Source organism: Pogona vitticeps, chromosome 1, assembly GCF_051106095.1.
Source record: "Pogona vitticeps strain Pit_001003342236 chromosome 1, PviZW2.1, whole genome shotgun sequence".
NCBI lineage: Eukaryota > Metazoa > Chordata > Lepidosauria > Squamata > Agamidae > Pogona > Pogona vitticeps.
The window spans coordinates 128,316,447-128,329,811 of NC_135783.1; the positions used below are offsets into that span (position 1 = coordinate 128,316,447).

Consider the following 13,365-nt stretch of genomic DNA (forward strand, 5'->3'; position numbering starts at 1 on the left):
AAAACGCTCACAATATAATTTGAAGTACAGTAACACCGTTGCCTTGAACTGAACCTGATGGGGAATATGCAGGCTTCTTGGTTGGTATAGGCTTAGAGAACAGAGCAAACCAGCCGTGTACAAGCAACAATCAATAAGAACACTTCATATCTTGGGAACAAAGGAGAATCTAGTTTGCTATTCCAGTGGAGATATTAAGGGCAGAAACAGATGTGATCAATAACCTGTCACTAGATCCAAAAGCATACTGTGAGGCAGGCTTTTTGAGCTGGAGAAATCAGACTTTAAAGACATCTTGTGTTTAGGTCTTGAAGACCAATGACAAAGCAAAGCAAAAACCTTCCTGCTCTGACATTCATACCCAAATAAGGAACTTCCTCTTCTGTTTATGGGATATCTTTCCTAAAGCCTAAATCCAACAGCCCTAAAATCAGTTGCCTAAGCTCCACTGGAGAGAACTTGGCTTCTTCCAACTAGCATATGACAGTAGTGCAAAAAGCCAGTGGAAAATGAACAGATAAAATGGTCATAAGATTGCCAGGTTTCAGGGCACTAGTTGGTCTCTCCAGATTTAGCCCTTCTCGTTATTGTGAAGAGGGAGAACAAAGCCAGATGCTCAGCGGAGTGGAGTGGAGAGTGGATAGAGTGACTGACAATCAAGAGATCTGGGTTTGAATTTCTGTTTGACCATGGAAACTCACTGGTGAGGGCAGTTAAAACTTGTAAAACCACCCCTTCTTACTTGCCTTGAAAATCCTATAATGGGTTCTCTTACTTGGTGGTTCTTACTTGGCAGCACCTAATACAATATAAAGAGCAAAGCTCTTGAAAATGCCCACACATTGATGTCTGCCTGGCAAGCGCATCACAATCTCCAGTATAAAGCATTTGACTGATTCTAAGTCTTCAAAAGCACTTTTCCAAAATGGCATTTACTCTTGTGCAAATTTTAGAAATATAGAACAGCTAGAGAGACTGGGGTTGGGGAGAAATGCAAAGGTACCCACAAGGACGTAAGGGGCCGTTTGTGCCTCCCAAAAAACCAACCTAAATTTAATGTACACGGACAGGCATCTTGTATTGTGATGTGCTTGTCATGCATGTGAATTATGGTAACACCCTGCTTTGTAGCTTTGGCTTCCCTACCTACCCATGGAAAAATTCCTGTGGATGATCTTGGGGGAACACTTAATCTAGACCAGCAGAACTATTAAGCAAATAAATGTTTTTCTTGCATTGACAGTGCTTGCGAAAATGCAATCTCACCCGTTCCGTGAAATCATAAAACACTTTCCCTTCACCATGAACCCTGATGGGCTTGGAATATTTATGTTCTCTCACAATGTTAACTTCCATTAGTTGATCATGGACAGACAACAGAGAAAATATGTTCTGGATTTGTGCAGAAAATATTGAAGTAATTTACAAGAAGGTTGCGTGGAAGACAGAAAAGAAATACTTTGTTATTTATGGCCTCCTTCATGGCTGACCAGTTTTCTTTTCTTATTGGAACATCTATTAATGCACTTTCTCCTGAGGAAGCTCCTATCAAATGAGCCCTGCCTCAGCATCTGCCACCCCTGCCCTGATATTAGGAAGTTTACACACCGCATCAATTTCTCTTACATCAAAAGGGTTTCTCTATTAGTGTGAAATTTCCCTCCTTCACAAATTCTTCCACCAGAAGTTCACATTTCAAGACTGTTATTACCATTCGTGATCATAAATGATCATATAATAATTGCATTTCTCTTAGAGAGCCCACCGAAGTTTTATCCTTATTTCTTCTTTTATTTTGTTTCAGCTATAAAAATATATGTTTATTTATCTGCTCCTGATACATTACTTTTCATTAAAATTCAAAGTGTTGTACAAATGTGTGTGTGTGTGTGTGTGTGTGTGTGTGTGTGTGTGTGTGTGTGTGTGTGTGCATACAATCATGTGAAAAAGAAAGTACACCCTTTGCATTCTATGGCTTTACATATCAGGGTATATTAAAAATCATCTGATCCTTAGCAGGTCTGAAATAAGGTAGATATAACCTCAGACGAATAGCAACACATGATATATTACAGTGTGTCATTATTTATTTTACAAAATTAAGCCAAAATGGAGAAGCCATGTGTGAAAACCTAAGTACACATTATGATTCATTAGCCTGGAGAACCACCTTTAGCAGCAATAACTCGAAGTAATTGTTTTCACTATGACTTTATCAGTCTTTCACATTGTTGTGGAGGAATTTGGCTCCACTCTTCTTTACAAGGTTGCATCAGTTCATTAAGGTGTGTTTATGCACAGCTGTCTTAAAGTCCTACCACATAATTCCAAACAGGTTGAGGTCTGGACTTTGTCTGGGCCATTGTAATGTCTTGATTTTTTTCCCCAGCCATTCTATTGGAGATTTGGTGGTGTCCTTGGGATCACTCCCCGTTGTGAGACCCCAATTTTGGCCAAGCTTTAGCTGTCAGACAGATGACCTCACACTGAACTCCAGAATACTTTGGTATACAGAGGAGTTCAAGGTTGACTCAATGACTAGAAGCTGCCCAGATCCTGTGGCTGCAAAATAAGCCCAAATCATCACCCATCCACCACCGTGCTTCACCGTTGGTATGAGGCATATGTGCTAATATGCAGTGTGAAGCTGTGCATTATGGCCAAGCATCTTCACTTTGGTCTCGTCTGTCCAAAGGACATGGTTCCAGCATTCCTGTGGTTTGTCCAGATGCAGCTTGGCAAACCTAAGCCATGGTGTCATGTTCTTTTCAGAAAGAAGAGGATTTCTCCTGATAACCCTGCCAAACAACCATACTTGTTCAGTCTGTTTTAATTCTACTGTACTGAATTTTAACATTTCACATGCTCACTAAGGCCCGTAGAGTCTGAGATGTAACACTTGGGTTTTTTGCAATTTCTCTGAGCATTGCATGGTTTAACCTTGGAGTGAATTAGCTTGGACATCCACTCCTAAGAAGATTGGCAGCTGTCTTGTATACTACTGCTGCTGCTGCTGCTGCTGCTGCTGCTGCTGCTGCTGCTGCTGCTGCTGCTGCTGCTACTACTACTACTACTACTACTACTACTAATAATAATAATAATAATAATAATAATAATGATAATGATAATGATAATGATAATGATAATGATAATAATACATGTAAGAAACAATTATTTGAAAATAAATTAAACAGCTGGAAAAATAAACCACTAAATGGACAATACCTGAGAAATATTGATGGAAAGCATGATCACAATTCAACATGGGCATGGCTAAAACTGGGGACCCTTAAGAAAGAAACCAAAGGCTGGATATTTGTGGCACAAGAACAAGCACTCCAAACCAACGTGATGAAAGCTAAGATCCAAGGAATTAGTGCTAACAGCAAATGTTGACTCTGCCAAGAAAAAGATGAAACTGTGTCACACCTCATCTGCAAATGTCCAAAGACTGCACAAACAGATTACAAAATTAAACATGATAGAGTGGCAAAGTTAGTGCACTGGTCATTATGCAAAAAATATAACTTGCAGCCTCCAAAACCCATGGGATCATCAAGTAGAGAAGGTGTCAGAAAATGAGGAAGTCAAGATCTTATGGGATTTCCAAATCCAAATGGAGAGACACTTTGAACATATCATGCCAGACATAGTAGTAACAGAATGAAGAAATGTCTTGATCATTGACATTGGAATTCCAGGGGGTGCCAGAGTTGAAAATAAGGTACTGGAAAAAAACCTAACAAAGTACAGAGATCTGGCAATTGAAACATCTTGCCTCTGGAAGAAACACACTTCAGTGGTCCCCGTAGTCATTGGGGCTTTGGGAACAATATCAAGAAATTTCACACGGTACTATAAGTAGTTGCAGTTCTCAGAAATCACACCATCAGAGCTACAAAAACAGCAATATTAGGAACAGCATACATACTGTGTCGATATTTAAGAGATACTTAGATTTTTGGTTAAAATTTGTATCTGTCATATAAAACTAGTCAAATGTTTTTTAATTTTGACTGTGCGTGGTGTTTGTGAATAATAATAATAATTCAATTTATATACCACCCATCTAGCTACCCGAGCTAATCTGGGTGGTTCACAGCAAATGTGCAATTTGACCGTGTCATATTTATTTATTTGTATTCTTGTAACAGTTTTACAATACTCAGTTTGCACACAGGCGCCCCTTTTGGGCAGGAAAGAACAGTCTCAATAAGAAAATACACATCTGTAAAACTCCAAGTCCAGTTTGCTGCACATTATCATTAACCTTTCAAGTAATTTTGTAAGGCTGGACAGTATCATTTGTCCAACATTAGTAGAAGCGAGGCTGATAAAATAAAACACAGACCTGGTGGTAATAAAATCTGAACCAAGACTACCTGGTTTGCAGTTACCCTTAGCTTGCTCACTTTCTCTTTTCCAGGCCCTGGGACTCTTTTTTTAAAATAGACATGCACTTGAGATTTAAACAAATAGCTCCATCTTCCCCCAGTGCTGCACATTTAGCAAGTAAAGTTTGGAGAAAGGAAGCATTATGGATAGCAAAATACATATCACTCTCACACTGCCCTACGATTCCAGTTACATCACTGACAGCCGACTGCAGCAGCATGAAGAGATTCGAAAAAGAAAAGGGCAAGGCAGCTCCCATTCAGGAAAGTGTGAACTCTTATACCCAGTGAAGGATCTCTCTAGCAATTCAACCCTTTTAAAAAAGGAGAAGAAATAGCTGTACAGTTCCTGTTACAATACTTCCACTGTTCTGTTAGGGGTGCAAGAGTATATGGATGGCTAGAGATGGAGGGGATACAGCCTGCAATCTGTAGTAACAGCAGTAGGAAAGACTGATAAGGATAGTTCTGTTCGCCAGGCACCAGAGAGAGGATGAGGATACAAGCAAAAAAAAACCCTGGAGAAGCACCAGGATTAGACACAAGTTTGCAGGGCCATGAACGTGAAAGCCTACAAACTCTTCTTCTAAAGCTTCAACCCCAACAGCCAACCTCCTGCCCCTTACTCTAGCATCAATACTTAACAACCTTACCAAAATGATGCTGTAAAAAGACACTGATTTATTTATTTTTTACAAAACTGCACATGCCAATTTCTACAACCAAATGCAAAATTAGGAATGATTTCTATACTTTGAAGAGAATCCCAGTGCCTGAGATGCATGTGCAGAAGGCTGTGACCAAGTGTCCTATAGTAGCTGTGGAGTCTGTTGTTTGGATGTTGTTTAAGGGTGGACGACGGGGAACATCAAAGTCACTGATGGCTTTGAAACAGCTTTTCTTTCACCTCTTTTCCTCCAATTTGCTATTCTAGCTGACTGGGGTATTCTAACAGCCATAACTTAGGGGCAGAGACAGCTGGTAAACAAAGATGAGGGTGCCCCTTCTACCCTGGCCATGGGCTGCCATTGTGTGACTGACAGCCAGTCAGTTGGGGAAGGCTGATTTAGCCACATTGTCTGGAAGTTTTCTGTATGAATTTCAGAGACTCTCAATGCTTGTGTTCACCAGAGGTCTACAGGCATCAAGTCTGAATCACGTTTTAATAATGATGGAAAAACGTTTGCTCCGTGTTAATCCCTTGTGCCCACTCAGTGATATGGCCACAGTAGTGGAGATGACTGTAGTAATGGCAGAGAGGGGTCTCTCTATGTCTCTTCTCCATTGTATTCCCCCTCTCCTTCCAATGGCTTTAACATTACTATGGCATCTTCTCAGTTACCAGGATCCTAGCTGGGTCACAATTTACATCCTGGGAAGACTATATTTCCCAGGGATCCCAAATTATTTAATATCCATTTAAACTTCCAAGGAAGAAGAGGAGGAAGGGCAGCATAAAACTGGTGTTCTGTGTGTGAATCCCCAGGTTGGTTCAGGAATCATAAGTATGGGAGAAGAATAATGAGTACGGGAGAAGAGAATAGATGATCTGGACTTCCTATTGGCTTTGTTCTCATCAAATCAAACCAAACCAAGCCAGCATGGTAATAGCAAACAATTGGTTGGATCTAGAGTTACCCTTCCTTGTATTCATGGAAGGGATAGAGATCTAGTGTAGAAAGGGAATGATGATTTCCAGAGTTTTCTATCTACTTCCTGCAGCCCCACAGCATGTTACCTTACATCTCACCTCACACACTGTTCTAGAAGGTTCCCCAAACTGTCGGCTCATCATGTCCCAATACATCTCTGCTGATGTATATGACACTCCTTTTTAAAAATAAACATGATTCTGGTATTTGGTATAATAAAAAGTCGAATAACTTGGGAGGAATTGTATGGAAGGAGCTGTTCATGTCCGGGCGCCTTCTGAAAATGAGACACAATTAACAAAAACACCAATTAAAAGTAAAACATATGCTGACATTAAAATTAGCATAAATAGCAGAGGCATTCAAGCTATGCAAAAACAACCTCTAACATCTATAATAACCTCGACATGAATTCCTATGGAATTTCACAGGACCTAAATATCTTATTTTTTTCCTACTCCGACAAAGCTTCTAAAAATGGGCATTAAAGATACCACACTATTCCGATCCCACTGGTCTGCATCAATATACAATTAGCTACCAGGGTGTTAAATCAGTTGTGTTCCTTCAAACACCTAAAATCTTCGGTGTGCAGTATGTCAGTTTCATTGACTCACTATAACTCAAGTCCAGCTGATTCATTCCTCACAAATATCTTTCGGGTGAAACCTTCAGCTCAATAAAATAAAATATAAACCTTGAAAGAGAGTTGTATCAATGAGAAACAATGTCCCCCTTTTATTGCAGGTGTATACACTGAAAATGAGGTGGCTGAGTTCTGCATATTTGCTGTATCCCTCTGGGATCAGCTGAGATCTGCAGGAAATAAAAACAGATATTTAATTTTCTACAAATTGTGCCATCGAAGTACAAATCTATATGCTAACCATACATCGAAGGTCTGATTTGAACAGGGCTTATGGGGAACAACTGTTCTGGCTTACCAAACTTTAAAGCAGAATTAAATATTTTTCCTGGCAACACTAAAATTGTATGAGTTGAATAGCAAAGGTTCCCCTAACCACTATCATCTGAAGCAGAGCCTCCAAATAAGATTGGCCTCAGTCAGGTCTCCCCCCCCCCTTTTTTTTTTAAAGAATAATCAGTTTGCTAACCTTTTGTTACTGAGATGCAGGAGATTTAAGTTGCTTCCATTAGACAGGCACAGAAAAAAAGAATGATTCCTAAGATGATGTGACTTTTCTCAATCAGCCTTAATCAATGGTAAATGACAGAAATCAGAGGTCCCTGGCCTGGCCAGTCAGCCACCTTAAACTGTTCATATTGAACAACAAAAAGTAAATAAATATGACATAACACAGCCAAGGAGAGGGAAATCGGCCACATGTCAGACCGAACAAAAGCTGAGATGAAATGGTATGTATGATTTGTGCATATTTTGTTCACCTTCTACTCATTTCTGGCACTTTTTACTTGGAAGGAATATGAAAGGTGTGTTTGCAAAGGTGTAACTGTCCAGGAAATTGGAAGGAGTGTGTCTTGTTCAGGGCAATCCAGAGACCTCAAGGCAAAAGAGGCAGCTGCCAGATGTCAGCACCCAGGACACTCCCAGTGAGCATCTTGATCCTTGAGAGTTTGCTCTGAAGCTTCTTATCCTGCTGGCTCAGGACTACTCTTCCCATGTTCTACCTTTCCTCCATCTCCTGCAACCAGACAACACGGCCTCTACAGGATCTGCTGCTGTGCAGGCGCCTGGGGCCAGTATACAAGCCCTTGGGTTCACAGAACTCCTGCAAGTGGGGCAGCCTGCCCCAGTGTCTGCGGTCAGCACCCGAATGTGCCACAGTTATTATAGGCATAGAAACCTCAGTTTCAGCAACCTAGCTGACTCTTCTTAGACCTGGGTGGCTCTTCAGCCAGGCTGACACTCCTTCACTCTGATATGTCATGAGCAGAATTTGGAAAAGTCTACCATCAGTCTGAATAGTCATGCATGTATTTGTATGAAGACAGCTAGATTTGGGATGCAAAATCTGTCACTGCCTCCATATCTTCCCCTTCTATTTGCCAGGAGGTGATGGGACCAGTGGCCATGATCTTAGTTTTTTTGATGTTGAGCTTCAGACCGTTTTTTGTGCTCTCCTCTTTCATCCTCATTAAGAGGTTCTTTAATTCCTTCTCACTTTCTGCCATCACAGTGGTATCATCTGCATATCAGAGATTGTTGATATTTCTTCCGGCATTGTTAATTCCAGTTTGGGATTCCTCCACTCCGGCCTTTCGTATTCTGCATACAGTATAAGTTAAATAAGCAGGGAGACAATATACAGCCTTGTCGTACTCCTTTCCCAATTTTGAACCAATCAGTTGTTCCATATCCAGTTCTAACTGTTGCTTCCTGTCCCACATATAGATTTCTCAGGAGATAGATAAGGTGGTCAGGCACTCCCATTTCTTTAAGGACTTGCCATAGTTTGCTGTGGTCCACACAGTCAAAGGCTTTTGTGTAGTCACTGAAGCAGAAGTAGATGTTTTTCTGAAACTCTCTGGCTTTCTCCATAATCCACCACACGTTAGCAATTTAGTCTCTAGTTCTTCTGCCCCTTCAAAATCCAGCTTGTACTTCTGGGAGTTCTCCGTCCACATACTGCTAAAGCCTGCCTTGGAGGATTTTGAGCATAACCTTGATAGCGTGTGAAATAAGTGCAATTGTACAGTAGCTGGAGCATTCTTTGGCACTGCCCTTCTTTAGGATTGGGATGTAGACTGATCTTTTCCAATCCTGTGGTCACTGCTGAGTTTTCCAAACTTGCTGCCATATTGAGTGTAGCACCTTAACAGATTTCAAATACAGTGGTGGCCGCGGATGGCCCGAAATGCCCCCCCCGCAGCGTTTTCGCGACCTCCGTAAGCAAGGGGAGGGCGCGAAAACACTGATAGGGGGCCATTTCGGGTCATCCGGCGGCCATTTTGGAGCCACCGATCAGCTGATCGGCGGCTCCAAAATGGCCGCCGGCCGCGAAAACATCGCTGGAGGGGTAAGTTTGGACGCTTATTGGAACACATTAAACTAAGTTTAATGCGTTCCAATAGGCTTTCCTTGCCCGCACAGCGATGTTTTCGTATAGCGAAGGTTAATCCGGAACGGATTAACCTCGCTATACGGGGCACCACTGTAGTTCAACTGGAATGCCATCACCTCCACTGGCCTTGTTGTTAGCCATGCTTTCTAAGGCTCACTTGACTTCACTCTCCAGGATGTCGGGCTCAAGGTCAGCAACCACACTATCTGGGTTTTCTGGGACATCCAGATCTTTCTAGTATAATTTCTCTCTTGCCACCTCTTCTTGATGTCTTCTGCTTCTGTGAGGTCCCTATCATTTTTGTCTTTTATCATGTCCAAGATGAGGCCTACCCAATGCCAAATAGAGGAGAACTAGTACCTCGTGGGCTTTGGAGGTTATACTTCTTTCATTCAGCCTAAAATGGCATTGGCCTTTTTTTTTTTTTTTGAAGCTTGTAATCTATAACTATTCTGAGACCCTTCGCACATGTAATATTGCTGAGCCATGTATTTGCCATCTTGTAACTGTGCATTTGGTTTCTTTTTCCTAGGTGTAGAACTTTGCACTTTTCTCCGTTAAATTAGATAAGATTTAAGCCTGGGAAAAATATGATTAGCTAAGAGGTACCATTACATTTGCACCCCCATGTTCACTGCATGATCCCTGATTGGCGAAGACCATAGTCAGCAGAGTGGGGGATCCTCACCCCCAAAATACTGAAGTGACTGCCCAAATACTCTGCCTAACCTACTACAAGACAAATGGGAACACTGGAAAGGGATAAAAAAATTGTGGGCTTTTTTTAAGATGTGAAACATGCATTTTAAAAAGAGTACAAGGTAAGGGTTCCTCCTCATGAAAACCATCTCCCATACAATGCTTGCATGAAAATGAAACCTCATAAGAATGTGGCACATCATTTGATTTATCCAGAAGTTGGGGAGATGGTTTCCATTGCCTGCCAAAAATGTATTCAGTGCTATAATAAATGAAGTCAATATTGTTATGATCATTTTCCAAAGCAATAACAGAACAGAGAGAATGCAAACTATTACCTTAGCTTTCAGCCACCAAAAATGTAGACATTATCATTAAAATCTCTACAGATGCTAGAGGATTCATTTACCTTTTTTGCCTAACAGCCCCTAAATAACCAAGGTGATCTTTTTATCCTCAACCCACCTTCCATTCCTAGGAAATATCTGTCTGAGAAATGCAGTCTCCTCGGACAGATGACACACAGACATTGACTGACAATGTGTCAGATCTACAGTGCAATCTAAGCTACTCCATTTAAAAGCAGGCCAAGTTAAACGTATGCACCACTGACTTAAAACAATCACAAAATCGCTTTCCTGTGAGTGAGAATCAAAACAGACAAATGATCTTCAAATCGAGGAGGGTCTGGATATGGGCAGTATTTTTGTCCTGTTTCATCTGCACGTTACAGAGCCTAACCAGTTAGGATGTCAGAGAGCAGCCAGAACAGGAGCAGCAAGTGATTTAGACTGGAGAAAGGACACAAGAGCAGAAGGTTAAAGAAATATCCTGCAGCAACAGGACGCCAACCTTCAGAGCGATTGCATGGGGCAGAGGTACAGGGCATAGTATAAAACTGGTCAGTCACTGACTGACAGTAGCTGGAGCAGTTCCTTCATAAAGGGCAACGCGGTGTGACAGACTCTTGCTGACCCAGATAACAGTGGTTCCTTCCTGCTACTTCTGCCCTAGTACAGAGTGCCCCTGTTGTCCCAGGATTCTCTGCTCTAATTATCGTCCACATGTTCAAACCCTGGGGTACACATTTGGGACCCATATGTTCCATGTTGCCCACCCCAGTTTATCCCAGCCCACTGCTATAAGGGACAGCATCCCTTCCCCATGGTGAGGTAATCCAGAATTGGCATTGGTCACTCATGGGGAGTCCTTCGGGGGGGGACATTTATAGGGGCTTAGGAAAAGTGGAACGAAACTGCCGTATGTATTTGGTGGCCAAAGTGAAAATGATCTGCCTTACGTGAAGGACACATAATTAAAAGTCAAGCACGGTTTGACAGAAATTCCAAGATTCATGTGGATATAGCCCATATCTTAATATAAGTGAAAAATAGCACATATTTAGCAGTCCACACATGGAAAATGAATATGTGTATTCGGCCTATTAAACAGGAAGACCCTAAAACAACTATGGAAGCTTGCAAGGAGAACCCTTTATCTTTAGCCGCCTAGAGTAATCTTAATTGATTAGATAGGCAGGATAGAAATCAAATAAATAAATAAATAAATAAATTTCTGTAAGCGTTCAAAACTGAACACTATGAGGCTGTATCATAGACAAATTCTCCATAACACACCATGTGAGGTTTGAAACTTTCATGGAGGTGACACATTAAAGTCTGATATATGCAAAACCAAGGCCATCATATTTTTCCAATCAGGAATTTGGAAGGGGAAAAAATACAGCCCAATTTGGCATTCAGAAAACACCATTCATGTTTACATTCTCTCTAGTGACAACAATTTGTTTATTCAAGCATTCATACTAAGAATATCTCCGATATATTTGCACTGTAGATGAACTATGACAAGCTATCGGTTATACTTCACTCCTATCTCCTGACATATTTTCCCATCTAACCTGTAAATAGAAATGATTTTTTTTTGCATGCATTGTGCCGTCTTGCATCAATGCCTGTGAAATTCTCATCCTAAAATGTACATACTTAAATCATTTTTTAAAAGCTTCACTCTTTCCGTTTGCTTGTACTCAAGCAAATTCCTTTCGCTTTTGCCTTAAGTGACTCAACACCATTGCTATGTTTTATGCCTAGCAGTCGAAACTCCTCCAGTTTCTTCTTGTTGGAGGAATCAAGTGCTTTTAGCATAGCATGTAGGTTTGTCACATTTTTCTCCCCACCCCACCCCCAAACTTCTTAAAATGGAAGGCCTAAATAACCATGACTGCTGCAACGTTCTCCATTCATTCATGGTGAAACCCTTCATGTTATCTAATTTCAGCCAAAAACTGACAAATTCTGCTTGATTCAGGCAAAGGGCTCAGAAGCTTGGAGGATGACTCTTAGCTGTTAGCTTTATTTTGTCCCCCGACTTCTATAGAGACATGGATACATGCTTTGCTCTTGCAGTATAAATGGGTGGGGGAGGAGATACTTATTGTCCTCTCCCCAAGTCTGAGGGAAAAGAAAAAAAGGTGAATTGTGGCTTCAGTTGGATTCTCCACTGCATTTGTTCCATTATTATTTCTTTAGTTCATGAAAACATGATTCACTCCAGCATCTTTTGCCATTTTAAAGTATCATCCTGTCATCTGACAGTGTTTTGTGGTTTTCTATTTTGTGAAGTCAGCCAGGTGGGAGTTGGAGAATAGGGTGGAAGTGTGCAATCAAACCTTTCTCCTCACACCGGATCATATATTTAGTCCCCTCCCCATGAGGGCAAGCCGTGCTTTCATGTCTTGAGGAGACAAATTCCAAGCACTTGCAGGGAGATGGGGGGAAAAGTTTGGGGAACAACGTTTCTTTATGTTGTCAACCAACAGATAAATGCCTTTGGCACATTACCTCTGTTGGGCGAAAGCATAAGGCAAAAGCATAAGGCAAAAGTAACATTGAAATCGCCCACCTATGTGGGCAAGTACCAAGCACTGAAATCTTTCCCATGGACTCAAAATCCTCCATCCTGACAAGCTCCTAGATGAGCCAATGGCCTCATGTCCAATGAGGCAGCTACTTAATCTTCGTTTGATTCATTTCTCTGACCTTCCCTCCTTATTTACATCTTTGAGTTGACCTGGATCCCATCTTTCCCCCAATTAACTCAAAGCATGGGTATATTTAGTTCCCCTGCTTGTTTTGGTTCTTTAAAACAACCCTGTAAAGTGAGTTAGGTAGAAAAGTAACTGGCCCAAGGTCACCCAGTAACGTCCAGGGCAGAGTCAGAATTTGAACCCTGATCTCCCTGGTGCTCGTCTGATACTCTCGGAGAAAAGCAGCATAAATGAATAAATAAATAAATGCTAGCAAGCTACTGTTTTGGATATAAATACATAATTCATAATACACCAGAAGTTTTCACTGTATATCTCTATATTTTTTTTACCCAGGGCTTCCAACTTTTCAATTAGGACAGTGGTTCTTAACCTTTTTGAAAGAAACGCCCCCTTGAGCCATTGAGGAAGTTATCATCGCCCCCCTCCCTGAGGTGATATCTTTCTTACCTACCTACCTACCTACCTACCTACCTACCTACCTACCTACCTACCTACCTACCTAC

The 13,365-nt window shown here is 41.3% G+C and overlaps 1 protein-coding gene and 1 long non-coding RNA gene across 9 annotated transcripts in view; both read right to left on the minus strand.

The window, feature by feature from the left end:
- Positions 1 to 13,365, minus strand: part of DLGAP2 (DLG associated protein 2) — a 522,791-nt gene that overhangs the window by 334,370 nt on the left and 175,056 nt on the right. The gene's annotated exons all lie outside the window — the stretch shown is intronic.
- LOC144587647 (uncharacterized) overlaps positions 9,184 to 13,365 on the minus strand; it is a 35,708-nt gene continuing 31,526 nt past the window's right edge. The window contains exon 2 of the long non-coding RNA XR_013542819.1: positions 9,184 to 13,309. This is a non-coding gene — a long non-coding RNA (uncharacterized LOC144587647). The remainder of the gene's footprint in view (positions 13,310 to 13,365) is intronic.